The 25,899-nt window shown below is 33.9% G+C and overlaps 1 long non-coding RNA gene across 3 annotated transcripts; it reads left to right on the top strand.

Annotated features, from left to right (window-relative positions):
• Positions 1 to 1,726: 1,726 nt before the first annotated feature.
• Positions 1,727 to 23,128, top strand: LOC149076274 (uncharacterized). 3 transcript variants are annotated; one of them, XR_016194209.1, is made up of 5 exons: positions 1,727 to 1,853; positions 2,099 to 2,156; positions 3,903 to 4,080; positions 10,173 to 10,289; positions 22,990 to 23,128. It is a non-coding gene; the product is annotated as an uncharacterized LOC149076274 (long non-coding RNA). The 3 variants fall into 3 exon arrangements; XR_016194210.1 differs by lacking the exon at positions 22,990 to 23,128 and adding an exon at positions 22,432 to 22,541; XR_016194211.1 differs by lacking the exons at positions 10,173 to 10,289; positions 22,990 to 23,128 and adding an exon at positions 7,184 to 7,231 and having other exon boundaries at positions 1,734 to 1,853.
• Positions 23,129 to 25,899: the final 2,771 nt, after the last annotated feature.

A 25,899-nucleotide genomic window follows, 5' to 3' on the forward strand; every position in this document is an offset into this window, starting at 1 on the left:
ACGGGTTGGTGAAGAAACATTTTTAGCCAATCCGTGTCGATATAACGGATTGTAGTTTCGATCCAGTGTTAATCCAGCTTTATGCAACGTTCATTTGCGTTAGATTTCCATGCAGGCTTACATTGAATCAAATGGCTTAATGTCTATAGATAATATTGCTTATGCAATTTATTCGTGCAATTCTGGTAATATTTTAGTTTTTCTTTCTAAAATGAAGAACTTCAGTATCGATTACGTTTCCACAGAGGAAAATTCCTGTGAATATATGCGACTAAAAAAGAAAATAATAAGGAAAACAAATTCTCATGAATTGAAACAAAATACATGAAAATGTGACACTTTTTGCTAATATCAATTTAAAAGGTATTGAAATAATTTAATACTATTACTCCTATAAGTGAATTTTACTTCTTATTTGATAAAACTTTCAAAACATTTAGCTTCAAATACAGGATTTTCTTCATACGGTAGAAATGATAAATTTTACTTCAGATTTTTAAAAGTTAAAAAAATATACCTACTCACATACCATCTTTTCTCGATAAAGGACACACAAGGACTTTTCTAGAATTCTCTAGAGTAAATAGATTTTTTCATCCCTTTTTTGCCAAGAAATTTTACGTATTATGAAGTCATTGAGTGGGAAAAGAGTAGAACCTGCAATCAAATTTAGGAACTACTCAAAAACACACAATTACTCACTTTGCAATTTTAATGGCTTACTTCCGAATAACCCTAGTTCCGTAAAACGTTGAAGATCGTGGCATAGATAATATACAAATAAATACAAATACAAATACAAATACAACGCCACAACAGGCAAAATGCCCAACGAGGTGGCTGATAAAAAGATGCCCATAAAAATATGGTTGTCATATGTTTAAAAAATACAGCAACCCAATTAAAAATGCAATTAACACAAATTACAAACAATATATACACAAGGAACAATATGAACATATATTACGTTCATATTAACGTAAGAATTGTATACCATTGCATGCATAGGAAAGGAAACGAACGCAATCCGGTATTTTTATTGCATCTCAGCTTAAACTGTCTGCAACGATAACCTATCTTTAACAAAATTTTTCTAGGTCTCTACGGTATTGTTATAGACAGGTTATACTAGTATGCGTTATATTCATATACGCATAAAATTGTCAAACTCGGATACAGCGTTCCTGCTTATAAAAAGACTCCAGATACGACAAAAACAGTTTTTAGTCCCGTCCCAGTGGCCGTACTCCTGTTAGATCACATAGAAGTTTGTTTTAGAGCGAGGCTTGACTATTTAATCGAGGTCAATTACTGAGATTTTTGAATGAAGTTGCACACTCACAAGGTTTGTAAATATCACGTTAAAGAAGCAATTTATCCTTTACAAGGAATCCATGAATATTGTTTTTATTGTCAAGGATATTTGTGTATGTGGGTGATCTCTGCTGATCAAATAAATTCAGTGCCCAAATCTATATGTTCTGCGATATACATTCAGGTTTGTGTTGCTTTATTATTTTCTGAAGAGAAAAAAAAACCCGTCCTTTTTGTTCTTTTCACAGCTTTATCAATATCTCAAAGCTTACTCTTTTTTGGTTCGGGCTCCCATTAAACATCGCCATTTAGCGCACATGATAATATATTATATAATAAATGGTAAGCAAACTCTGCGTATTCTTCCAAATCAAATGATAATGCTTGTGTGCTATAAATAAACAATCACCATACATCCTGATAAAATATTATGACTCTTAATAAGGGATAGCTGGAAATAATAATGAGAATATATATTGAGAATATAAGTTGTGTAACTGAATTTCAAATTCTGCGAAGAAAGCAGTGCAGCCAAACAGGTAAGTTTGATATCTAATCTGATAAATTACAGTACGAGTTTCCAAATGTTACCGTTTAAGAAGATATATAATAAAAACTCTAAAATGAAAATAATACATAAGCTAACCCTATTTATTCCTCGTCCTTTTTTCTGTATTCATCTTGCAAAACATATATATAGTGGAAAAAATCTTTCCTGTCTCATCGACACTTTTTTTTCACTAAGAAATTTATATATTTATGTATATTTTTTTTTATATTTCAGAAAAACATGAGGAAAACTTACATCTTGTTTCTTGTATTTGCTCTCTTCATGGCGGCAGGTAGAATATATTTACTCATTTTTTTATCCTGCACAGTATACTCTAGTTTCCATTGTTGTTTTTTAATTGATTTCTAGACAAAAAAAATATATATCATTACAGAGGGAATACACCAAAACCCCATATTCATTTGGAAACTATGATTGGCTTTTTGTGATTTTTGTGTTTACGTTGAGCGATAAAAAGCGTAGATCAAAGTTTTATTAAATTTTTCTAACCTATTGTACATTGTATGAATGATCGAAATTTGCCTACAGATATAAGGTGAAAACTCTAATTCGTTTCAACTAGAATAAGTCGTGAAGAGTTGGTAATAAAAACATATTTTAGAAAAATTATTCAAATTACGTGCCCCCATTTTAAATACATCATTTATTTTGCTTGGGATCGGATATATATAGTGACATAAAAAATTCAATTTCCTACACGATCACTCTGTTTTCTAACTTCAATTCTGAAATTGTTGCGCCTTATTCTAATGCCCCCCCCCCCGTCCCCCCGAAAAACAAATCATGTTTATAAGTAAAATATTCACTGAAATACTGCTGTTTCAAAGTTAAAGGGCATGTCAGAATTTACAGAAATTTTGATTATGTCGATTTTGTCTCTCAATAAATGTCGTTATCCTAGTGATTTTCTCTCTCGTTGGATTTTAAATTCAATTATTTCGGCTAATATTGCACTTGGAAACCATACAATACTTTTTTGCGGGGCTCCGTTAAAATTGTCCAACTACTTTCGTATTGAAAGTTACAGGGTGGAAAAAGACGCTGTAAAAGAAGATAAATTTTGTATCTCACTATGAGTACATATTCTATACGGCAACTAATAAAATGAATAGCATATCTAGATTGGGCACGTTATTTCCATACTTTTTTCTAATTAAAAGTATGTTTCTATGCGTTGTTCATTCATTCATGAGTTGTTTGAGTTGAAACTAAATATTTTGGCCTGTGTAAACATTTTTAATGACCAAAGTCTCATGATCAGTTGCATATGAATGTAAATCTTCTGTCTGCATTTTTTGTTTGCTATTTCTTTCTTTTCTCTTATTCAAGGATCTTGAATTAGAAAAATAATTAGGATTATCCCAGACTGGACTTGGCTAACGCCCCTTTCAGCCTCACAGCAAAGTTGCCTAGAATTTCAAAGTTGTCTGTATGTCAGCCTCGTAGCAAAGTTGTTATAGGTGTTATGAAGAGATAGCCAATTCAGCCAAGAAGTGAGCTGGTCCGTTGGCGGAATTGGCGGCTTTTCCATAACATACGGGTCTCAAAGCCGCGGCGGCGTAGTAGCTCGAGCTGATGCTGTCGGTGCATATACCTAGCATGTCGTAAAAGAGAATAAGATTCGATTAACACACATTTGGCATTACGATAATCAAATTCAAGTTTCCAAAATAAAATGAAAAGTTCTTTCTCAAAAAATGTGACAAAGTAAGCATTTTCACCAAACCAAGAGCACAGCCGAATTGCACGAGGGAGGTAGAAAAGAATGATGATGCTGCCCCTGTATGAAATTAACATGTGAAATGTGTTGCAATTATAAGAATGGAACTCAGACCGTGATGTTGTCAATTGTGGGCCTTATGTTACAGATATATCCCTATATACTCTTTTTCAAAGGTGTGTTGTTTTAATTAGAGCTTAATTAGAGATTTAGGTGTCTAGTTATCTAGAAATAGAATTTTAAAAGTGTCATATATGTTTTCCCCCTTTCGATCATTATTACCTTATTATTTTTCAGATTGCGCTGAATCGTTTCCCAAGTGTAGCGCCGACGAAGATTGCCTTGAATATTGTAAGAAATTAATAGGAGATGATGACACTGTCGATGCAATGTGCTTTGAAGGTGAATGCGGCTGCGTGTCCTCTTCCAACGACTCGTCAGAAATTGTGGTGACACGAGCACCAAAAAAAAGCAGGTAATTAATTAACATCATTTTGCCATAAAAAAGAAACTTTCTACAAATAATTCTTGCTCAACTAAGCTGAGGTTCAAACTATACTGCTTGACAAATGTTAAGGCACAGTGTTATTTTTCATCATACTCAATGACACCCATCATTTAAAGAAATGAAACTTGGCACATGTTTAATAGGCATCCTGAAGTATCTTTATTATGCGAAATGAAACAGATATATCATCATATGGCTCAATAAATCTATATATATAAAATTGATTTTCTGTGTGTCTCTGTGTGTGTGTATGTTCTCTATACAAATCTACAATTTTAGATCGATCGTCGCCAAATTTTGCATATATACCAAATGGGACCCGACTTGAACGATAGGCTACTTTAAAATTTCGTCAGACCAGGGCAAATGCCCCAAATAGGCAAAAAACTGTCCGGCAACAATGGTTTTTGGGCCTCAACAATCACTTTCCGAACGTTTACTTTGGTTACTGTGGTTCCCTAGCGATGAGTTCCAGACGTGTTTATGTCTTTACAATGGTTTGTCACTTCTTTAATGCTGCCAGTTATGTATAATAGTTTATGCCTTTATAATGGTTTGCCACATTTTCAATACTCTCAGTAATGAGGCTTTTTGAATAGACGTCATAATCATCACCATCATCGCTTTGAGGGTCAGGAAAAGGGTGATCCTCATAGAAATCACTATTAAAATTGCCGATTTAACTGCATAAATACGGAAATTTAGTAGGGGGGGAGGGGGGGGGGGTCGATGTCACATCAATAATTTAAAAAATTAAATTGAATTCTCGATTTTTGAAATATGGAATTCACTTGGAGATACGAAGCCCAGAAAATTAAAAATATGAATAATTTGCCGGATCTACTTTTGAGTTTGATATCCATGTAATAACATTGATTTCAACTTTTTATTTATATCTTCTCAAGCATGAAAATTAAGTTCTCCGTATTGTCTTTTGATATTTATTTGCATAAATTCATATAGTTTAGGATGTTTTTAAAATTAGTTATGGGCCCCGTAAAGTGCATCGAAAAAATTCCACAGCTTTAATTAAGCATTTTTGGATGCTCAAACAGGCAGAAATAGATAACTTGAAGTTCAGGGGGAAGGAATCGAAATACCTAACACCCATAAAAAAAAGGGGGGGGGGGGACTATTCATTTCTACGTTTCTTTAAATTTAGATTTATTTCTTTCATGAGTCGCGCAGGACGTCGCCATATTGGTTAACTTAGACACGGTTTGCATGTCCCTCAAAGAAAGAGGGAGATATCACGTGTTTCTAACAGCCTCATTGAAGAAAACCCGGGCAGCGCCGGGTATTATAGCTAGTAAAGATATAAAATGAGCGAGAGAAAAAAGAATTGTTCCTTACAGCAATCGTTAACAATTGTGAAAAGTACTTGTTCTGCTGGGGGGAAAAAAAGATATCAGTTCTTCAATATATGAAGTGTGACCTCCTTTGACACCGATGCACATTTGGCATCTATTGTGCATGCTGTCCACTAACTTGTGGTGGAGAGATCCGTGAGGCTTCAAGGTCATTCATCCTTCAAGGCGATTTTGAGTTCCTGTATGGTTCGAGAAGGGTTATGTCTTCGAGCAATACGTCTGCCGAGTGCTGACGGATTGTCACGTGAGGATAAATATGTCAGTCTGGTAGAGAAAAGAAACAGAAATGCTACTTTTCGGACCAGATAGTTACAGACCTTGCTAATGATAATGACACCAATGCATATGCGAGAAAATTCCCGAAGCGATTAAATAATGTTGGCTTGTATGCAATGAACTTGTAAAATGCAGTCCGCTATGAACTGCATTATCGTTGAGAAAGATTACGTTGGCATCGTATTACGATCGTATTAACGAATCACGTTCTATGACGAATCGCGCTTCAGCATCTACAGTGATTCTGGACACCATCTGCTACGGAGGGATCTCTTTGCCATCAGCAGAATGTCCGGGAAATTGATCGATTAATCATTATCTCTTCTAAGTTTCATCTTGATTGATGATATTTTGAAACTTCGAAGCATTTTTTTAAGAATAATAAAATAAAAGTAAGTCGATTGTAGAAAACCGTTGTGGGGTCATGTGGGCATCGTTTTATTATTCTTACTATGAGGATATGGTGTTCGGCTGAAGTTGGTGTTCTCACTTGGAGGAGCAGATGCGACTTCAAGGCTATTCGCAAATAACATGAAAATTCAGGCATCTGCCATTTTCACTCCAGTATATGGAAAGCAGATGACAGCAAAAATACAACACGGAGCATGCATTCTGGTCCCGATATAACGAACTTCGATTTAAAGAATAATTTTTTAGAATTTTTTGTCTCAATACAACGACTTCTCTCGATTTAACGAATAAAAATGACGGATTTAACTGATTCGTTGAATCGGAATTACAATAAGACAACTTAAATACGTCATGGCCACATACATTCAGAACACACGCTGCAACATGTATCAATTCATAAAAAATATTCCGCAAAGGAATATTTAAAAGGTTCAGGCACGGTAAAGTAGCATCACTCTGGTTCGATACTGGTTCCTCTATTTATATAAAAAATGGGAACTTTTGAGTTTTAAAACGGTTTGACTAAATTTTTTTAAACCAATTTTTGCTTTCCTACTTCATGGGGGAAGATGCAGAAACGGACTACAGCAATATCCCGATGTGGCGCGATACGTTGGACCAACAACTGAAATCATGGCATTAAAAAAGACTGTGTTCTATGTCGTTTTCGCAATTCATTTTCGCTTTGACAATTTTGATAACACCTCGGTCCACAGTGTTGGGCGGCAAGCAAACAATTTTCGGCCGTGTGTCAAATATAATTTAGAGCTGGAACATCATCAAAGATTGCTTAATGTAAATTTTTAATGAATATAATGCTTATATGCTAACTAAATTACTTATATGCTAACTAAATTACTTATATGCTAACTAAATTACTTATATGCTAACTAAATTACTTATATGCTAACTAAATTACTTATATGCTAACTAAATTACTTATATGCTAACTAAATTACTTATATACTAACTTATAAACCAATTATATACAAAATCTCTACCTTTTGATATAGATAAAAAGGGATGGACTTGTTATCTGATGAAAGACCAGGAACGATGGATTTATCGCAATTTTACAAATCCATTACTTTATATCTTGAGCTAGATAACACAACAGATATAGTGTTGCACCAGTTTCAGTGAGAATTTCTATTTAATTTCGGATGTAAATTTCAAATGAGTCACTTCAAACGAAAAAACGAAGCATGAGATTCATTTTGAAAATCGCTGCATATTCGTTGAGAAAATTTATACTGGTAATTTTTAAATTCAACGTTTTATTAATCATAAAAAAATAGTTTTTAATTATGAAAACACACTCTATTTCTTTCCTGCAGGTGTGAAATTCGGAACTTAATTTACAAAACAAAAATTTCACCCATTTCAAAACATGCGAACAATTCATTTTTTTATCACTGTTTTTAAGAAAGAAGAGAAAATTTATTATTTTTAATTTTTAATTTTTAATTTTAATGTTGCTTCTATGGACATGGGCCAATTGAGAAAATACACGGGGGAATTTTTCGCATGGATTTTTTGATTGATAATTCTGAACTGAAAAATCAGCAGAGGAAAATAAAACAAAAAAAAAATATATAAAAGTAAATCTGAATCTGAATTCGTGAAATATTTATCAGGCTGCCACAAAAAGTAATGGTATCCTTATTCTTAAATCTATTTATTCACATTTAATTTATTTTCTTCGGTAATATGAATGAATAGAGTTAAAATATTATTATATATCTCTCTTATCTGCTACTAGATACGAAAATTGATATGAATTATAATATTGATGCAGTCATATAAATTGTTTATACAATATATCATGGTACATAAATGTAGTATTATGTTAAAGAATTTTCTGTAATTTGTATTCTTTCAGTATGGAATATATTTATTTCTAATTGAAATCTTTGTTCTAATATGAAAAAAACCCATTCATTTTCGATTTGAAGTCATTAATTAAGTTCAGAAAATATCTAGATTTTGGAAAATATTAAGGATCTCATGGGTTTTCATTGCTATGGGATGATGGTGATTTGCCCCCCCCCCCTTCCTCGAGAAGGAGACCGATGAGAAAATAAAATAAATGAGACTTGACCTGTCAGAAGCTCTTGTCAAATACCATAAACATATGGAAGAATAGATACCAGTTAAAAATAATCTGAAGATATATATCAAGCAACAGTGAAACGTGTTGCTTGCTTGCGAGTATGATGCGTTTTCTTTAAGCATTTAAGAGTGGTCGGTCTATTACAAAAGACAATAAAAGAATATATTTCCATAGTATGCCATCTTCGAAATGTTGAGACCTCTAAATACATCACAGTATTTCACGCCAAAATATGTCAATTTAGTCGTTTTATTACATTGTGCTGTAATTAAAACAACTTTTGCATAACGTAATTTTTGTCATTTATTTATTTTATTTCGTGTCAAAATTCTGTAAGTTCCAGATTATCTGATGTAGGTCCGGTCCGCATTAGCTCGAGGTACTACTGTATGCTTACAAAAATGTTCTAACGTTTCTTTCTCTTGGTAGTAATGAAAATTCTATGCAAAATCGTTGGAAAGGATAGCCTTGAAACCATAGCAAACAAGTTTATCTATCGTACATACTCGTGTGCATATAAGCCAAGATTTTTTTTTTGAAAAATGTGTTTCTTAATTTCAGGGAGGGGAGGGTTGGCTTATACACGGGTTAGTTTTTCAGGAGAAAATATCGACTCCCACTTCACTAAATCATATAGCTGCATGGCCTCTGCATGATGGCTAGCGTGATTTTTGAAGCTATATTCAAACCTACAGAACCAATGACGTCAAAGCCAAAGCAAAAAAAAAAAATGTTGGCTTTGGTACTTGGTGGACTTACGTTGATTTTACAGCTTTTGAATGTGAGCACAATAACTTTTAAAGATTATTTAAGGGATTGATGGACCAAGAATGAGTTCAGAAGATTGGCTTAGTGTGCCACAAGGCGTGGAATTCGGTTTCCAAAGAAATAAAATCCTTTAAAAGGTTTTGTATCAGCTACGCGATAGACGGAACTGTAGACGACATCCTCTTTAAAAGTGACGACGGCGATGACGACATAGTCGTCAAGAAGATGAAAACGAAAATGCCACACGGCATTAGTTTTCGATGTAGAGATTGGAGAATCAAAAATGAATTAAAAAGTTTGAATCACTTATGAGCTTCCCATTCTAAAATACCCCGATTTTTGGGGGCTGGGGAGTCAGCTTATACTAGGGTTTTCCAATTGATTGCTGTGTTGACGGTCCAAAAGAGAGGGGGATCGGCTTATACACGAATATATACGGTACTATACGTTTGATACACGGAATAGTATTTGAAAAGACAAAACATACATCTAATATCCATAAAAAACAAAGTTTATTTTCTTCATAATTGTTTCTTCCCATTAGCAGGAAAAAAAATGAAAAATTATAAAATTTTCAGCAAAAAAATCAGAAAAAATCAGTATCACAAATGTATAAATAATCCCTTAGTGAGAAAACATCCATTGGAATATTCTTATTAATTTATCAAATGTTTGTATTTTGTGATTAATGGGATGTGAGAAAAAAAGTCATTCATATGTATCCGTAAGTGTATTTTTTTTTTGGAATTCCGTAAAAAAGTGTCCTTTTAGTATGTTTTAACATAGAAAATCGATTGAAAGATTTTTTTTTATATTCTGAATGAGATTAATGACGAGTATACATACGTGAGTGAATCAGCGATGAAATGATTAATAAAGAAAGAAATGTCTGGAAGAAATACGTACATGCATTACTCATGCTTTTTTTTTTCTTTCTTTTTTTTCACTGACACGGCTGAAGAAACTAAATTACTCAAATCGTTAAGCTATTGTAATTTAGTAATTGGTGAGTGTTAATTATAAATGATTCTAGCGTGATAAATGATAGAGAAAATGGATTATAATAGAACAATAAGAATAATACAAAGACCTCTGTTCTCACAGTTATTTAATTTTGACAGTATTGAAATATTTAGATGACTCCCATGATGAAGATTCCACTCAATTTCACACACTTCTTATTTTCTAAGAACTTCAAAAGAGATAGCTTCGGTCCCAATCAGGATATTAGTTTTATGGTAAGAATGAGAACATTTTACTTCTTATACTTTGAAAAGCTTTAAGAAAAATATTGTTAAATTTTCTTTCTTCTTTGCTTCATTCGTTGATAAACAAAAACCATGTGGCATGCATGATATCAATATATATGAGTATGTCATATATACTCTACGTACATTCTTGCTGCAATAGCAAAATATTTATACCTTCACACACATAAATTATTTCTTTTCTTTTTTTTCGAAGATTTAGATGTGGTATGATGGCATTTGGTAAAATTCGGTAGGATAAATGACTTCTGTCTTCGAGGTAGCATGTTTTTTTTTCAGAAAATTTATCATTTTACGAAAAGGAAGAGAAAAAGGAGTGGGACCTGGGATAAAATCGAAGAGCTACTCAAGAACAATATTTCGCTCTGAAATTCCAATGATTCCCAAGTTCCGACAAGCTTGAAAGCTCATGATATCGAAATGTACTTGGAGCCGTATTGCGTTTCACAAGCAGGGAAAAACCACAAACAGATATTTTTAGTGCAACTGATTCACCGACGCCAAAACGCACGAGATTCTTAAGCTGACATTTTCTAGATGGCATTTCTTTCAAAATATTAGTCAACACATCCTAATTAATTTATTTGTAATGCATTGCATGGTATCTTAATTTCTTTTCAAGAGCTTATCATCATCCTAGTTAGTGTGAAACGGGATTATAAATAGTGAGTATATAATTTACAAAATTACCTTGACCTAACTTAACCCTTAAATGCATCGCTTTCCATATGTGCAAAAACGTTTATTACTGCAGCCAGTTTGAAGATAAAAACTCATAATCCGCATAAAATGAGGTCATATTCTATCCAATTAATATTTTGAATTTGCTGGTAGCTGTCCCAATTAGAGACAATAATTTTTTGTTTGTTGCAGAGAATGTGTGGCTGGGATTTCACTAATTTGTTGAAGTGTTTCTCGTTTTTTGGGGGGTCATTTTTTACCGTGATTTGCAACCCGAATTTGTTTTTGTTATTGTTTTTCTTACTACAGTTGGAATCGCACACAAAGAAGGTAGTTATACATGTATGCGAAAGTAATATTACTTCAATACATTTATTTTATATGCGATTGAGTTTTTTGAGGCTCTGCACGTCATCTTCAAGATCCTGTATAAGCAGTTAAATTTGAACAAGATACGTATCATTCATTGTGAAAAAAAATTATATATTCGAAAACAATCATGCATTCAATGTTAAAAATAAGTCTTGCGTCGTAAAGTTACTATGTTTATCACAAAGTTGAGAGAATATTTCGCTGAAATGAATAGCGTGGATAGATAGATAGAACCGTTCACAACCCGGACTGATGCAAAGCACCTTAGTTCCGTTACTGCAAAAGAAGAAGAGTTGTGTCGCACAACTCTGTTGTTGAGTCTTTGCAAGAAGTTAGCAAAGATTTATAGCAGTGGCTCCCCTTACCCCGTGCCCGCAAGTATCGAATCACTCGCGTCGTTCTCCCTATGAAAACAGCCATCAACTCGATGCAACGTAGAAGCCATTTGACTAAAATGGCTACCTGAATCCAATGACCTGGGAGAAGTTGCACATAAGGGCCGGGGACCGCAGCCCGGGAATCTAAAAGAAGTGTGGAAAAGTCTTGAGGCAAATAATAAGAAGTTGGCATGTTGAAGTGGGAGAGATTTGAGAAGAAACAAGGCCTCCGTCCACAGTGCTGGGCAGTTTTGTTTCCTTTTCCTTTAACGGAATATGCAATATAAACACACAGAAACTTACGCAGAGCCTCCACTGAGAAGGGAATAATCAAACAGAGCCACCGTTGACAGTGCTGGGCATTCACATATGAATTTTACTCACATATATTATTTATATTACATAAATTTCACTTTTTTATGCTATTGGGAATGCATATAAACATTACTATCGAGGTAATACATATTGGGAATTGACGCACGTGGGAAAAAATCAAATCATCTCAAATAAAATAATATCACAAAGGAAAAGAAGGATACGAAAGTTGTGTGAAGCTTCATGGACTTTTTAAAGAAATATATAAGTTCTCTTAAGTTAACCGTTGCTGGTTGGCCAAACCCTTTCTCCGAAAAGAAAATACTAGATAACACCACACCAGCGCACTTTGCTTTTTACTGGAATTTGAATGATTCCAGCAACACATTATACACTCGTATTACATTCATATAGACATATTCTACCAGGACATTTTCAACCACTTTATTGCGTACCGCTTTTCTTTCCACTTCCATTTTCATTCCCATCTCATCCACGTCTGCACCCTTTCAGATTTGGTCTCCAACTGTCCTTTTACCTTTAGCGTACATGGGGTTCAGCTCCTTACACAACCACCTCTCTCCTTCCTTTCCAAGGTTGGGGGGAAAGGGAGGCATTTCTTTCTTTCCCTCATATCTCACAAGTTCCATCGTCTATTCATATCATGTCCGTGAATTAATTATTTAGCTATAGCCGGGTGTTTACCGAAGAGTCTCGAAGTACTAAAAGTTTTACGGTCCATTCCGGTGCTAAAGTATTACAAAAAAAAATTACGAATTATCTTCTCTACGGTATAAAAATTCAGAGGGAGAGTCTGAGAGGTCAATGAAGTTTCAAACAGGAAATTTGAAGCCGATTGTGCGAGTGTGATCTACTGAACAAACATAAAAAATACACATCCTACTTGACATAATATACACACACATTGTCATTTACTATATATAATATATAAATGGTAAGAAACTCTATATCGTCTCTCTAATAAAACAATTTAAAAAAATTGGTAAGAACGAAAATCTTTGTATGCATTAGGTAAACATCATCACCATTTCCTCTTGATAAAATATCCAGGACGTTTAATAGGGTTGAAAGGAAGCAACATTGGGAGCATAAATTGAGTATAAAAACAAAAAAAGCTAAATCCTGACAAAAAGCATTCTCTCTTAAAGAGTAAGATTTTTAATTCGATAAATAACGGTGGATTCATTCAATTATCGCTGTTTGTATATCATAAAACAAGCAACGTGAAGACAATAGATAAATTAATGGTTCAACCTAACTCTTTGTTTTTATTGTATTGATTACTTTTTGCATCAGCAAAACATTGCTTACATATTGCTCTTGGTTTTCGTACCATTCGTATCGGGATTTTTTTTCTTCTGCTGTTGTAGCCGGAAATCACTACCTCAAGATCACTACTACTAATGGACGAAGTTATCGTACTTTCTGTGCGATGGGATTAGTCTTGCGAATACGCACATCTGAGCGCGGCTTTATCGTTTCAATTTGCTCCCAGTGGACGACCGGTCTAATTGTGGCTGTGGTTGCTAATAGATGGACTATTGTGTTATATACAAAGACAGCACCCTAATATTGAATACCAGAATGCTCTTCCTGAATATCCCCATCGAGATATGCTGAAACCTGATGCTGCGCACACATAGGACACCCCTGCTCGCACATCAGCTCGCAAACCATCATGTTATGAGGATTTTTAATGTCATGGCTTGAATTAATTTGTTTTTTGCTTTATTCATTTTACATCGTCTCTTACAAATTTCAAATTATTCATAATTATTATGAATCAAATTATGCGGGCAATAAAAATAAAATCAACGAATGTTAATAAACGCTATGTATTACTCATTTCAGTCTGTATTTTTGCTCTTATTTTGTGCGAAATTATTCCATGTACATTCCTAAAACTAAATTAATACTAACCAAACTGCGCATATTTTTATAGTTTCGTATGTGTTTTATTTTATAATTATGCATTTTGTTTTGGGAAAACTAAAAACATGTTTTTCCTCTTCTAATATCATTTTATTGTTTTTCAGTTTTCAGATTAAAGCCGGGATGAAAAGAACTCCGTAAAGAATGTATTGAATATTGTAAAAGATCATATAGCGGAAGGTTTATAGTAGGCGGACTTTGTACACCAAATGATTGCTGCATGTGTACCTGCGAAATGACAGGCTTGCATAAGAAACCACCAGCACCTCCTGGAGATAGAAGGGCTCTGCACTGTTTGCCATAAACGTCATTCAGACTACCTAGCAAGTTTGCCACATTTCGAAACACATCATCTTATTTCATTTATTCTTTTATTGGCGTAGAATCTTCTTGATTGGCTCACAAATACCGCATAGTGATTGGATGTGGGGAATAGAAATTGCCAATTTTGAGCTCAATCATTTCTTTTCCTGGCAACGATGATACTGCCACGAGCAGGGAATTTTTTTCCCTGAATATTCTAAAGGAAAACTGACTACTTACTGACGTCACGGTCTATCTCTAGGACGTGCTGGAACCACTGACTTACGTTATTTTACACTCGCGATAGCGTTGCGTTTGTGAAAAATTCATTTTTTTTATTTATTTTTGAGAAAAATAATTACAACACAATCACAATAACCTCCATTACTTTCATTTGACAATGCGAAAAGTAATAAAACGTGTGTGTGGGTGGCTGGCTGATACACGTCATCCCCCGCAGCAAGCGCATCGTGACCCCCCACACACCTCCGGGAATGTCAGGACGTTTAGTAGCAGCTTTGAATGCAAAGAAAAATAAAAAAATAATCATTCAAAAAATTGAGGATGTCAGGTAAAACAGGGGGAAAAAAGCGTTACGAGTGGGATTCGAACCATGAACCTCCCCCCCCCCCCTTTCGGTTGCCCTCTATTCTACGTCGTCCTCGTCGTTCCAACTGCTAAACAGTTGCTGCTAGCCGACAGTAATTAAACATATCAGTTCTCGAACATCTATTTGTCTCTAATATGTAACCATAGCTATCGGGGTTATAATAATCACGAAAGAATACGACAAATGGGGATGGCCTCGAATCATGCCTTTTCTTTTCGGACTTAGCAGTCCGAAAGAACTGCTAAGTTTTCAGGGATTAGCAGTCACTTCACGAACTGACTGGTCAAAGTCTCAAATTCGGACATTGGCCGGGTCAATTTTCAACGAAATAGGCCAATTTGTGAACTGACCGATATATTTCGGGCTTTAGCAGTAACACATACATTCAATATTCATTTCCTTTCTTTTCGAAAATGACACGAAATTTGTTGCTTTTGATTTTGCATCAAAATGGAGTTCTGTTCAGATTTCTGAAAAAAAACTATACCCTTTAAAATGCAATCCTTTAAAAAAATTCGAGTACTGTTCAATTACGGAAATTATGACTTATTATGATTATTATGATTTGTATATTCAAGCTCTACACACCAAAATTATACGTTTAAATGAATAAACTTCACCAGCTCGATGCAGAGGTAAAGAAATGATGAGCCACCAGTTATTTATTTTTATTTATTATAGTCTATCTCGGGTTTGTTAGTCAGACGCTTTCCGCAAACGAAAGTTTCTCGCCGGAACCTTTTGATTATTCATTTCACCATCAACATAACTGTGATTGGGGGGAAATTCCTGAGCACGAAGACCCGACTTCTCTGTGAGCTCATTATTCCTTCTCTTCGTATCTTTGTTTGAACAGATTCTTCTTGCCTCGGAGTATCTTTGCGTTTCCGATCCTCCGATTCTTCCCTGGAAGCCAAATGCTACTAACTACGAAACCGCGAACCAGAGAATCACGCCCAGAAGTTAGTTCATTCGGATCACTATTGATACATACGTTTGGCTGTTGTTGTCTGTCCTTAAAACTGAGAGAGTAAAATTACGTGATATAACTGGAAATGCCATCAATCTCAGAGGAGCTCGTAACGTACTCTTTGAACTTCAATATATTTAATACATATTCTAATTAAATGGATTGGACAGTAGTATTGAAATAAATAGTTTGAGAGAAAAATAGTACCGAGCACACGATGGAGTAACTTTGGGACAAGCATTAATTTCATATTTGGAATTGTATGGAGGGCCAAGTCTTCAGGCAATCACCACGTTCATGATTTAGATTTATTTACATCAAAGAATACATTGCGCAGAGATTTTTCTTCTATTTAGTGATTTTCATAACTTTGTGAAATCTCTTAAAACTTTGATTAGTCAAAATCATATGCCACATGGAAATAAAAAGATAGGATTCACCACATAATTTCGTAGTAATTAATTTACCGTTTGAATTACTTCTGTATGTTAATTATGTAGTTTTTTACGTAATAAGATGTAAATATATTAAATTTGACGGGATCGAAATCGTTCCAAAACTGTATGCAGAAGGCAGGAAAATATTGGAAGTGGCGAACGAAAAGGAGAGACTTTGGTTCCCTGCTGAAAATCAATTTGAAAAAAAGGAAATTATTGTGAACGAAAAAAAAAAAATTAAGGGTTACTTATTTCTATTCAGAACGAAGAAACAGGTTAATTGAATCTTAATAAATTAATATTTGTTAAATTTTAACCTTCAGTATACGTATATTTCACAGTTTATTGTTTCAATAAAAAGTTGTGAATTTAGGTGAACAATTTTCAATCTTTTACAATTTCCCATCTTCGGTATTTCAAAAAGTAGCTTAAAACTTGACTTGTTATTAGTTTTTATGTTTTTATTCGTGCTGACTTAATTTATTTTTTTACATAATTATTGAAAGCTGTATAAAAATAAAATTTCGAACAAAAATAACTTATGAGGAAAAACTAAAATAAAAAACATTCTGAAAGAAATTAAAATGACCAATTTTTCATTGTAAAACTCCTGTAGAATTTCTACAGGATTAGTACTGGAGGTAGCAATCAGACAACAGTACTTTGTTTTCAGAGTAGATAAAAAGACGCCCTAAAGTTACCTCGCATTTCGGGGTATGTTTAGGAAACAGAGAGAGAACTGCGTTTCTCTATATTTATTTTATAAGCAATTTTAAATAATCGTTCATGGTAAGCAAGTTGAAGGTTGTTGGAGGTTGTTGAAGGCTCGTTGTTAACAATCACAGTACAAATAGCATATTCAAAATTGTGCAATTCTTTCCCTAAAGTTACTCCGATTTACGGTATTTGTTTTATATTTTACTGATATATAATAATTTTGGAGAGAGAAAGATGAATAGAAATGAGATGAGAAAATATTTTAAAGAGGAACATATAGTAATGGAGATTATCAATAAAAATAGGATACAATAAATTCATCTACGGAAAACACTTCTATTATGTGTAGTTTAATCTCCAAAACCTCTCTCTAATGACTTTTTCAGATGGAATAGTTCGAAGTATCCCGAAAAACGTTCATCTAATCACATTAAGTCTTTACTTTCGTGAAATAGATTATTGCACTTGGTCAAAAATTGTTTAGAAAAAACTTTCGGAATAATTTTTCACAGTAATTTCCCAAACTTATAAAATATCTCCGATGAGAAGTATATTATTGTGGTTAATACTTTGCTTGTCCGAGCTTCGATAAAACCTTGGTTACTCGTTTCTTCATCAACACAACATAATAAATTCACAAATGTCTGCGAATTTCACTCTGATAAATTATGAATTAATATTATTTTATAATTTTAAAATAACAATTGCTCAGAACCTCGTTAGGCAGAAATTCTGGTTTCAACGAATCCCAATGGCTGCATGTAAACTATATTGAAATTATTCGCATCATAACTACATTTAAATTCTATGCCTTCGGTGTTGTATAGAAGCCGTATTATAACGAAATTATTATGTGGATGAAACCATGAGAAAACATTTGAGAAATGAATGGCATTGCAGACGTTTCTAGCTAATTAGTGGCATTACTAGACCGCAAATCAAGAATCTAAAATAACTCGTAACCGTGAAAATACGATTTTCTCTGGGCAACATAACTTCGTGCTACGCTTAGGTGATAGATACGAATTACTCAGTATAAATCGAGAAATACATATGAACAAATGCACTATAGCGGTGAGATTTTCGAGCATTAACTTCTCAAGACCGAGCTTTACCTACAGTTTGGTTCACCCCTTCCTCCAATCACCATACATCAGTAAATCTTACTCTTGAATTTTCGATAACACATGATAAATATATTTTGAGTTACCTAAATGTTAAATGCATTAACTTGTATAAAAGCTGTTTGGGAGAGAGGGTAATATTTTATTCCTCTTCCATCAGAATGCAATTTTTTATTATAAAAATTCCCTTGGGTTTTTTTATTCAGTGATTTATTTTTTACTCTTTCCAACTGTATTCCAAACAGTTATACGCAATCTGGATGGCGGTCACTTATGCAAAAAAATTTTACAGAAAAATGCACTGTAAAGACCGACAGCATGTTTAGTATACATGCAATACGGGCTGTCGAATCCTCTCATAGTCTAGTACGTGACATTAGAAAAATACTGCTAGACAACAGGAAGATTACTATACGTTGGGTAAAAGCTCATGTAGGCATTCAAGGGAATGAAATGGCGGGTAATTCACAAAAGAGACTGCAAAACATCAACATGAAAACCACCTAATGAAATTACCGGCATTCTACATTAAAAATCTGCTCTCGCAAGATGCGTCAGAGAAATGACAACACCATTGGCAAATATGCACAACTGGAAGAAAGGCCTTCGACGTAATACCAAAAGTGGGTAAAATTAAAAAAGTCATGCCGAGAGAAATAGTAATGTTTCTCACAGAACACGGTCCATTCGGTGAATATATGAAAAATCTAACTTCTTTACCATCTCAATCGAAAAATAAACCCCAAAATAACGCTAAGAAGTATTAAGAACCTTTTTATTTCTTGCACTTTTCAATACATATTCAATATATATTTCAATATAAGAAAAACATAAAGATGAATGAAGGAAATGAAGTGAAGTCTGATGATATTGATATAATTGAAGGATCTACTGATTGATTAATTAACTTCTGAAAGGAGCTCAACTCATTTGATTTACTTGTAATTAATCAACGTTTACGGGAATTAATTACGTTTCTTATTATGACTTATTCATTCATTACCGTCATCGAGTTTCCTGGATTCTCTGCTGTTCATTAATGTGTAAATGCGATTTTTATGCTTCTGTTTTAGAGGATCGCTGGATGAAAACCATATGCCATTGAAATATGCTAAAAAGGCAGATGATATAGCTCCCGAAATGAGATTAACTGGTGAACATATGTGTGACGGGGGAAAAAAGTGACGCCAAAAATTATAGTTCATATCAACCGATATTCTTTACAAATTGATGGCATCAAGTTCTTTAGAAAATGCGTAGTTTCCAAAAAATAAAATATGGTGTGTGATTCCCGGGTACGAAAGAAGTTCCTCGTACCTTTTGTGTCAGCCACTACAGCCGAAAGTTGATAGAATATTCCCATAATTTCTCGATGAATGAAGTCTCTTTTCGGTTCTTACGATATACTTTCGCGAAGAACATCTGAGTCCCTTTTCAAAGAATGAATATTTTCGCTTATCTATTTTTGAAAGCAATTTATTCAGATCAGGCAAATATATGGGGGGAAAAAATGTCTTTCATGGAAAAGATTGGAGATTTCAGGATGCGTTAGTGAAAGAAGTAAAGGAAAATGTTTTGTAAAAATATATATAAAATCCATTTTCTTAGTAAATTTTAATTTAAATATAAATATGTATGTATATTTTGTAAACATGTGCTTCCTTCTTTACAGAAATATACTGCAACTATATAATAAGCTGGCATTTTTGCCAAAAAAAACACTATTCCAGATATTTCAATAATGTTTTGGTATCTGAGATATTGTGATCAGTATATTCCGATGTTATATATATGCAATTTTATCATGTGAACGAAAACTTCTATAATTGAATTAGATGCTCTAAATCTGCTGCATTCATGATTTAAAGAAATTTCATTGAACGCTCGCCTTTCGCTCGTATATTGGAGTATTGTAGATGAGACTTAAACAGTTCATATCCACTCCTCCATCTGCCACATAAATGTAGCTCACCAAAGCCATGGTTGGTAGAGAAACGACACGACAATTTGAGAGTCATCTCGTACCATCTCTAAGATGGCGAAAATTTCAGATAAGAAATGTGACTGAAAGTGCATCTTTACCCTGGGAGTTACCAGCCACCACCACAGGAAGTAATGCATAACATATATTTTGATAATAATTGATCATTTGATCATTTTTGTCGCATCACGGTCATTTTCTGCACACGAGGGATAATTAGACCGGGACCTACAATTTATTGCCGATTCCGAACGTCAGGCTTGTTTTGTATACTCGTCGAGAGGTTGGTGCGCTAACCCCTCGATGGGGGACTCCCTGCGGTAGCAATTTTTTGCTGCGGTCAAGTCGCCGTATTTTTGTTGTACCCCTGTGTCAGGAAAGTTTTCTGACAAGGACGAACCGGGTATCGAACTACATCTCTAAACATCCTTTGGTACTTTAGGCGAGTATCTTATCGACCGGGCTACCGCGCCCGATAATAATTGATGCTAACTAATTATATGCGATAATGTGATTCAATGTGAAATAAATCATAAAATCACCATATGATGAGTAAAATGCTAAAGATGCAACATGAAAATAGTGATGCGATTAATGCTATGAATATAATAATTAAGATATATGTAAATAAATACAAATAGTATTTCACTTGAGGTAAATAGTGAATATAACATATGTAGTCATGAAGTATTTACAACGACATATATAGTGTACCAATTCTGGCAGTACCAGAATAAAGAAAATGTGTTATATACAAATACATGTCAAGGACCCGGAACATTGGGTCTGGGCATCTCGAAAAATTTGTTTAGCTTTTTAAATCTAAAAGTATCAGCTATTATAATCGGAGAGTTCACGAAGATGATCATCGAGTTGAGAAGAGAATAATAGCAGTTTCTGGAGAGCCTTTCGGCATAATCCATAATTGTTCCCTTCTTGGTATCTCTGCGTATATGCTTATTTCTGATGAACAGGGGGACCTGGTAAAACTTCGGAGTGTTACGTTCTGGAAAGGTTCAAGAGCGATAATATTAGGATTTCTAGCATGCATAAAGGCAGGAGCTGCGTAAAGTAATGTAGGACGTATGATAAATTTATAAAAAATAAGTTTGTTGTTGATAGAAAGGGCCGTTTATCAATTACAAATATTGTTGAGGGGGGCCCCCGTTTGGCTTTCTGATAACTTCAGAACGGATGGACTAACAAAAGACGTTCAATAAAAATCAGATGAATGAATATTGTTTCCTTACAAGTTTATAAATGCATTTGGGAAAAAAATTTCTTCATTATATATTTAAGCATATATATTTAAATCACATTTATAAATTTTTTGGTGCAAAAAAATAATACAGATACATCACCCGATATAAATATTTAGATGAGTAAAAAGTGTCAATTTATTTTAGTATTTGGTGTATCGGGTGTCTCATACATTTGTGTATAGTTTAAAAAATTTTAAAAATTGAAGAAATTGCATATTTTTGAAGGTTCGGTTGAAAACCTTCGTGAAGGGTATGTATGATGTTTGAGGAGAAGCTATTCTCTTGAAAGGGGATTTTTTTTGGTTACAGAAAAAATTAGTTCAATTTTTCGTTGATAGAGTGTGCTACACAAAAGCAAGTCACTGTAAATATGCAAGTCAAAATCCTGTAAAATGCAGGGTATAGAATTAACAGCTCATTTCTTCATTTTTCTGTTACTGGCACTTAAGTAAAGTTTTCATTGTGTTGTTGGCGTCTGTGAATGAAGTATTATTATGTTTATCTCAGCATGGTTAATGTAACATAACTAGCAGCTGAAGATTTACGAACGTTTCGGGCGCTGAAGAGATTGGAGAAAGATTCATAACCAATCATTCTTACCAAACTGCTTTACAACGCTGTCTATCGACAAAAAAACTAAACAATTTCTTCTGTACCGAAAAAAAAAATCCCATTCGTGATAATAAGTTCATTGCAAAGCACATTCAAATATACCGATTCATTCAATTCATATTATTTTTAATAATTTATGGGAAGACCTGTATTATAAAATCATGCTTGTAATTTTGAGGAAAATTTTACCATTCCCTGAAATTAAAAAAGGCTGAATATTCATTTTTTGATGGTTTTCTCATAATTTATGAAATCGAAAACACTTAAAGTAAGAACTAAATATTTTATACAAACTTGTAGCTAGTCCACTTAGATTGAAATTATAAGTGTTATCTCATTTCGGAATTTTTTTTTTTTGAAATTGAAATACCAACTAAGTTATGAATTTCATCTCAAAGGTCTTTTTTCAAACTATTCGTTGATGAAGAAATACATTGTGGATTTCAAGATGCTATCTTTCTCGGAATTCCACAGATTACACTGCTGAATGGGAGTGCTGAATTTCATATTTATCTTCAAGAATAACGAACCACTTTACAACAAAAGCTTAAAGAAATAAAAACATGATTTATTTTATTGGTTCATTGTGAAATATCGGTTTTGTTTTAGAATGAAGTTTTATTTTTATTTCTAAAAGAAACCCAAAAATTCCTCTTTTTTTCTTCACAAAAATCGAAAACCTTGACTAAATGGGAAAAAAATTCTTTTGCTGTTTGCTGATGTGGCGTAACTTAAAATTTAAAGGGTGGTGGAATTCCTCACACAAAACCGATCGCATGTTTTCTTGATTTTTTTAGAAAATTCTCAAACAACTGTTGTTTGCATAAGCAAATTTTATTTTTTAAAGTTTTGTACCTCCTCCCCACATCAGTTCGAGCGTGGCCATGGAATTAAAATATCATTCCATTCCTAACACTGCGTTTCTTTTTTTCTTTTTTCTTTTCTTTTTTTTACAGAAGATCAACATAACAAGATCCATTTGCCATTCTACGTATAACTGAATTTCTCCTGTGTTTTTCTCGCGTATTTCTATGTTGTGAAAATCTAAAAAAAAGATAAAAGAATTGACATACCTCATTTGGACCTGATAGAATGATTCGATACAATCTCAACAAATCTTTGACTCTGTGTATGTTTTACTTTATTCTGCATTATCTAAATTGTGTTATTTATCTTGTCTCACTTTCTGATTTTTCTGTCTTGTCTGCATTGTATGTTTCTGAAAATAAATTGCACCAAAAAATTAGTATTTATAGAATATGTGAACATTCAAAATGAATGATATTTAACTCGTTTAACCCTTCAAGCTGCACAGCAGGAATTAAAAAAACATTCTTTAAAGTATATTATTGGTAAAGAATGTTTTCTCTAAACATTCTTCAAAGTGCCATATATTTTTTTTAATGAAGTAGTCTTTATTAAAAAATAATAATAAACTGAGAAGGGGGGGGGGGGGTTAAAGGAAAAATTTTCCATTGACAAATCAACTTTTCAAAATATTCGGGAGCGTCAATTTTTTAAAAAAGAGGCTTTTAAGGAGGCGAGATATCTCATAAATGTACTTTAAAATTGAAAATATGGAGTGTACATAATTAAATGCGTATTACGAAGTCGAGCGGGCATGACTCTGATGTCATTGATGTCATTTACGAGTAATGCCTCATTGCTGCCACTGTCTATCGCACGGTGCCGTTCACACGCTCCAAGGAGGAAGAGTTTTTCTTTTGAATTTTTCCTTCTCTTAAAAATTGACATCATATATATACATAGGGTCGGTATAAGTGAAGTTCCACTTTGAAATAACCATAAAAGAAAAGCTACTGGACAAAATGTTATCAAGATTGGTAATAGTTTGCAGGAGGTCATGCTAAGGCTGGTCATGGGGGTCTGGTGCCCCTTCCGAAATGTGGGAAAATGATCGGAAAAAGATGGCCAAATCTATTGTTCTATCTCTTTGCCCCCAGAACAAAATTTCTGGTTACGGGCCTGGGTCATGAACTTCAATTAACCGCAAGCAAAAATAAAACACCCCAGCGGGGGATGGTGTTGTATAAAGTATTGTTAAGACATGAAGACATCGGTTTAAAATGCCTTTAATCGTTTCTAAAACGTATTACAAAGCATGCAACACGTTTTCCGTTCGTTTTTGCTCATTTTTTCCAACATTTCTCCATTTTTTGAATATCTCGGTGGATATTGCACTTAGAAATGTAGAACGGTTTTCGTTGGCTTCAGAAAAGATAGGTCAATATCTTTCTAATTGGGCTTTTGGGCACAGCGTGAGAGTATAAAAAGTTATTTTTTAAATTTAATAACTATACAACCCGTTGCAAACATGAGTGATGCATCTGAGTATAACACATTATTTGCATACGTTTTCTAACTGAAACTAGACCTCTGGGATCGTCGGCTTACCAGTAAAATGCGGTGTGTGCTGGTAACTATGAACCCCATATAGCCTATATATATAGAACATTCAAGCAAAAATGAAAATCACATAAATTGTTCACGTTATATCACAAAGATGGTATTTGAAGTGTATACTATCAAAAGGATGTATTTATCACGTCATTTGCGGGCAAGAAAAATTTAATGGAAGTATTTGGGAAAAAAATTCTCGATGCGAAAGCCGAATCGATTTTATTACTGGTGAAAAAAAAATGGACCATAAAGCGAATGTTCCGTCACTATTTTTTTTACTCGAAGGAATTTTGTACGTCTACTCTTCCGAGAAATAATAATAAAAAAAAAAAAATATCTATACACCATCAGTATTTACATATTTCGCTCCCGTTGCTAACCTTTCCGAGATCTCCCAATGCTATTTTTCCTCGTCGCCGAAAACAAATACCGAGCTCGAGCACATTCCGCTTTCGCTCATGCTATTCTCCTAGGAATTTCAATGAAAATTACTCGCTATTATTATCCGTTACGCTCTGTTTTGAATATATATATATATTTATTTATTTAGTCTACGTCTATCTACTTCATTTTCTCTGTATGTGTGCTAGCAATACTCACGTATTATATATATAAAATATATATTCATAAAAGTGATAATAATAACGACTGAGAAATTTATAGTATTACGTGGAATAAATTCTGCTTTAAGCCGTTATCGTATAATTTCCCCAATAAAATAATCTATACCCTGGAGATTATTTACACAACTATTTTCATTCTGATGTTTTGAGAGATGCATTCAGGTCGAAACACTCTACGATGACGAATTTGTGAAATCTTATTCGTGGAAATTCGGTAACGTACAAATTATGCACGTGGAATTTCCACGAATCAGAATTTACCACGTCTTTGAGATCATGTGAAATCACGTCACGTCGGTGTAATGTGTCTCAGCCTTCACGCCGTCAGTCGAAGTGAAGTCATTGTGTGAGTTAGTCGTGATACTATCTTAGTACTCTATACTACCGTTTTCAAAACTTGTAACACTGTTTTTTTTTACCTTTAACACCCATGGATGTGAGACGTGCTTTGAATGGCTTTGATGAGGAACAGGAAGAAGTGACTGCATTAATCGTTGCAGTAGTTCGAGAAGAATGTGGATGCATCCCATTCTTCTCCTTCTATAGGGCCGCCTTCGCCATACATGGGGCCCGTCGCGAAAATAATAGCTGGTCCCTTAGCCCCATTTTTTTTCTTCTGTGAGAAAGAGGAATCGAAAATTCAGAAAATAAAAATCATGAAAATTCTAAATAAATGCAAGGAGAAAAAAATTTAAACTTGGTGAAAATATAGAATAATAGAAATGTAGTGAAACCTCGCTACAACGTTACTCGATAGAACGATATAAATCCCTCTACAACGATATTTTTCAAGTCGTGCTCAGAAATTTCTACACTCGAATG

Source organism: Pholcus phalangioides, unplaced genomic scaffold, assembly GCF_987345545.1.
Source record: "Pholcus phalangioides strain wild (caught in Gottingen) unplaced genomic scaffold, Ppha-v1.0 ptg000015l_1, whole genome shotgun sequence".
Classification (NCBI taxonomy): Eukaryota; Metazoa; Arthropoda; class Arachnida; order Araneae; family Pholcidae; genus Pholcus; species Pholcus phalangioides.